The 4,709-nt window shown below is 43.4% G+C and overlaps 1 long non-coding RNA gene across 1 annotated transcript; it reads left to right on the top strand.

Moving 5' to 3' along the window:
• Window positions 1-6: 6 nt before the first annotated feature.
• Window positions 7-3,990, top strand: LOC115305004. Its single transcript, XR_003914718.1, has 2 exons — window positions 7-267; window positions 2,898-3,990. It is a non-coding gene; the product is annotated as an uncharacterized LOC115305004 (long non-coding RNA).
• Window positions 3,991-4,709: the final 719 nt, after the last annotated feature.

Consider the following 4,709-nt stretch of genomic DNA (forward strand, 5'->3'; position numbering starts at 1 on the left):
TTCAGCCCCGCGTGCACCCCGCTGCCGCACGGTTGCTCGCGCGGCCGAGGCGCAAGAGGCTGCTGGTCCGCGCGGGCGCCCGGTGGAGGTAGAACTATTAATATTTCAGCTCATCTGCAGAGGGTGACTCATCTGCTTTCCTTTCTGAAATATTTGTTCGCCATTGGCTAAGAAGAAAAAACAAAATCAGCTGCTCACTGCAAAAGGTGGGACTTTGTCCTCTTTGATCTAGGCTGAAAAAGGGACAGAAAGGACTGGAGCCCTTAGGTAGGTGACCATCCTCTGCTCTACAGACAGCTCTTCCTACCTGGTTGAAGGCTTACGTGGAGTAAATCAGAAGCATGAAAACATTTTCCTTATCTGTGGGTCAACATTCTTTCCGCCTTCCTTTAAACAGGAAAGCTCACCATTCAAATTCAAGAAGCCCTGATGAGAGTGTTGCCCCAGAAACAAATTGAACAGTAACCACAAAGTATGTAGGATAAATCCGGAAGTTATTTATGCATTAGGAATAGCAAAAGCCCGGCACTAAGAAACAATTCTGTAAGATGAACTAAGGGTTTCAAACTTTGGAGATTGTGGCAATCATTCCACAGGGAGGAGAGATTTTCCTCCACCCTGCAGGGTTTTTCTGGCTGGTCAAAGAATTAAATTGACACAAGACAGATTAGCAGGAAAATATAAAATTTAATTAATAGCGATGTATTAAATTCACGGGGAATTCGTATAAACATGAGAGAGTCTAAAGACAAGCAAAATAAGGTTCATATGTCGTCCGGAACCAAGGAGACGTGGGTAGGGGTTTGGGATTTGAAAGAAAGCAATGTTTGCTGAGCCCGTCCAGAAACTGGGACAGAGAGGACTTGGATCAAACAGACCTAGCTAGTTCCCTCCCTGTCCACCAAGCCTAGGTCACATTCTACTGCAGTTTGTGTGGTGACAGCTTCCTGCTTGGATTAGGTCCCCTGCCTTAAGTCTTCTAAGAGTTTGGGAGAAAGGGCAAGCTGTCACAGCTTCTGAGTCTTTTGATCTTTGCTTGTTTACAGCTCTAAACAATCTTCATGCCTAAATGGCACATCTTGGGGTGGCAAATTTTTGTTCCCTATGTCGTCAGATAACAATTTTATTCAGCACCTAATATGCACAAGGCATTCTCCTGGGCATAGCAGCAGATAGAAAAGCTTTAGGAACAATACCGTCTTCAGGGAACTCACATGCTAATATGTGGTTTTACTTTGCACAGCATCTAGTTTGGATGAAGCTTAGGATATGGTTAACTGAGGTAACTTTTTTCTTTGATATATTTAGGATTCCAAAAAAGTCACTCTATCTAAATGAGTGCATCAATGAGGTGTCACTAAAGTAAGAACGGAAAGGAATCAACGCTTGGAGGCCCTACTGTGCGCCAGGCACTTCCCATATTTGATAATCTATTTAATCCTCAAAACAGTAAAATAAAAATTATTCTAACTTGAATTCTAAGTAAGCATGAAATTGTTAAAATTACTTGTCAGGGGTCCGAAAGCTGGTAGTGGAACAAAGATTAAAAGCCAGATGCACACCAGAGCTCACATTTCTACCATACGTTCTAATGAGGCTGCTGTACCAAAATACACAAACTAGGCGGCTTAAACAGTAGAAATCTGTCATCTCCGCTCTGGATGCTTCAAGTCCAAGTCCAAGGTGTCATCAGGGTTGTTTCCTTCTGAGAACTGTGAGAGAGAATCTACTCATGAATCTCTCCTAGCTTCTGGTGGTTTGCCAGCAATCTGGTGTCCCCTAGCTTGTGACAGCTGTCACTGCAGCCCTCTGCTGGCATTCTGTCTTCTCAATGGGTGTGCTTTCTATAAGGTCATTAGATTAAGGGCCCCTCCCCCACTAGGACTTCACCTTCATGACTTACATTTTTAACAACCCTTTTTTCCCAAGTAAGATCACTTTCGGAGGTTCTGGGAGTTAGGATTTCAACATAAGGCATTTGGAGATTTGGGATACAATTCGACCCATAACACACTGCCTCCTGAAATAACTCTGCGTGTAATTAAAAACAAACAGAAGGTTGTGACTGCAATTTTGGTATCTAAGTACACACTCTTGCAGAAGCTGTAGAAAGTACCCTTCCCATAAACCACTTTCTGCCTTGTCCCAAGCCCATCCATGCAAGACACAAATGATTTACCCCCATCAGGAGAGAGCTGAAAAGGGGCACCTGGGGGGCTCAGTCAGATATGCCTCAGGTTCTTGATCTCAGCTCAGGTCTTGATCTCAGGGTCATGAGTCCAAGCCCTGTGTTAGGCTCTGTGCTGAGTGTGAAGCTAAATTTAATAAAATTCAATAGAATGGTTTGATAAGATTTGTTGCATATTAAGCCACGTGTTTAATCCCCGATTATTTTTATCTATGCCTCAAACACCGAGGCGTTTATACCATAGGGTATGAGCTAGTTGAGTAATGTTACTTCGTAATCATTTCCAAATTGTTTCCTAGATGTGTGTGTTATATGTGATATGTGTAATAAACAGTTTTTCTTAAGGAACACCGTATTTAGCACTTCATTCAGATTTCTGCTCAAACATCACCACCTTGGAGATGTTTTCCTTATGATTTATTTCAGATAGTTACTGTCCATCCCGTAACCGTACTTTACTTTTCTCCATGGCACATATCACCTCTTGACATTGTTTGTTTGTTTACTGTTTCTCCTACTTGAATGTAAATCCTAAAAGCAGCCACTTTTTTCTATCTTGTTCACTGTTAATAATCCTGTGACTTGGAAAAGTGCTTGGCACATAATATGCACGCGCGCACACGCACACAGTTGGCCACAAGGTATTCTCCTAAATATATAGACTCCTGAATGGCAGAGGTCAAGTTTTCTAATTCCTTTGATCTATCAGATGCATGCAGTTCTGTACACGAAAAAGGAGGAAAACATCAGCCGGAATGTGAATGTGGTCCCCCGAACAAGCCAGACCCTCTCTCCTCCCCACGCCTGCCCACAGCTTCAGGGACCAGACGGTGCGTCCCCATGACGGAGCTCCACCAGTGCCGACCTGCACCTCAGCCGAGGCGCCGTGAACACCTACTGACCTGCTGCTCGCCTCCGGACCGTGTCTGGACTCGGCCTCACCCAGCACGCACCTGCCATCTTTCCTCTCCCTGATTGTGAGTAGGGCTTGCTGCCGTGCGCGCTGTCCACGTGCTAAAGAAAAGGACCAGCTGTTCAGATCTTACAGGGAGTGTATTTTTGGTCTTCAAGCTGTTTTTAGGAATATGTTTGGTTCAAGTCAAGGAACGTTTCCATGAGTTTTCTTTGGTTTTGTTTTTGTTTTTGTTTTAATTTGTAAGTAATCTCTACACCTGGTGTGGGGCTTGAACTTAGCACCCCAAGATCAAAGTTACACAGTCCACCCACCGACTGAGTCAGCCAAGCATCCCAGTTCTCATGGTTTTGAATAAAACAAATCTGCATTGTTCCCATCATGAAACCCAGATTCTTACAAAGTGAGGGAATTATTTGGGGTAAAAAAAGGTTAGGAAACTCTACTTAATGAAAAACCAAACATATACTGTAAAGCTGTTCCAAACGAGGTTAGAAAACTGTATCTCCGTTGATCAGAGGTGTCTATACATGAACAAATACTGTGAGTGGCCAGTCTCTAAGCCACAGAGCTGATAACCTTTTTTTTCTTTATCAATACCACGTAACTTGCAACCCAAGCGCATTCACGTTATTAAAATAGGAGCGCCCAGCCCATGACTGAGGCTTTGTTATTAATATTTTCGCAAAGAGGGGCTCTAACATACTTAGCAAGCAGCCAAAGGTAATAGAGTAAGAGGCTGAGCTCTCTTTTTGTTAATATTTTGTTAATATTAACGATGTAAGGAACCCAGTACCCAAACAGCTTACAGTGAACTCTACTAAAAAGCAGAACTTAAACCCAAACAACTATATGATCTGAATAAATAGGCCTAAACATTTACAATGAATCATGGGCTCCCTTTGTTGTATATTCTGCATCTCTTCGTGTCCGTCAATTTTATATATAAAGATTTCCTGAGAGGGACACCATTGTCCCCAGTAACTTGGCATCTTCAAAGTAAGTGTCGTGAAATGCAAATACTGTGGTATGTTAGTAAGCCTGGCGTGTTTGGCCACATCGTTCATCATGTTATAAAACGGAACCAAATTTAAAAAAAGTACTGCATCTTCTCTGAACTTCAGTTTCTTCATATAAGTAGAGATAACATCATGTGGAATTTACGTAAAGATAAAGTGAAGTAGGGACACCTGGGTGGCTCAGTCGATTGAGCGTCTAACTTTGCCTCAGGTCATGATCTCATGGTTCACGGGTTCCGGCCCCACGTCGGGCTCCGTGCTGACCGCTCAGAGCCTGGAGCCTGCTTCAGATTGTGTGTCTCTTTCTCTCTCTGCTCCTCCCCTGTTCATGTTCTGTCTCTCAACAATTAGTAAATGTAAAAAGAAAAAAAAAGGATAACCTGAAGTAATAGACATAAAAAGCACATAGCAGGCTATCTAATGCAAATCTCCATTAGAAGGGAACATAAAGACTGTCTAGCCTTCGATCACAGGTAACGGTGAGAAGGCCGGAGGTTCCGGTGCAGCTGCTACTCGGCAAGTAGCAAAGCCTGGGTAGGGACCGAGGTCTAAGATCGGGGACTGTCCAAGCACCAGCAGTTACTCAGCG

This window comes from Suricata suricatta, chromosome 10 (assembly GCF_006229205.1).
Source record: "Suricata suricatta isolate VVHF042 chromosome 10, meerkat_22Aug2017_6uvM2_HiC, whole genome shotgun sequence".
Taxonomy (NCBI): Eukaryota; Metazoa; Chordata; class Mammalia; order Carnivora; family Herpestidae; genus Suricata; species Suricata suricatta.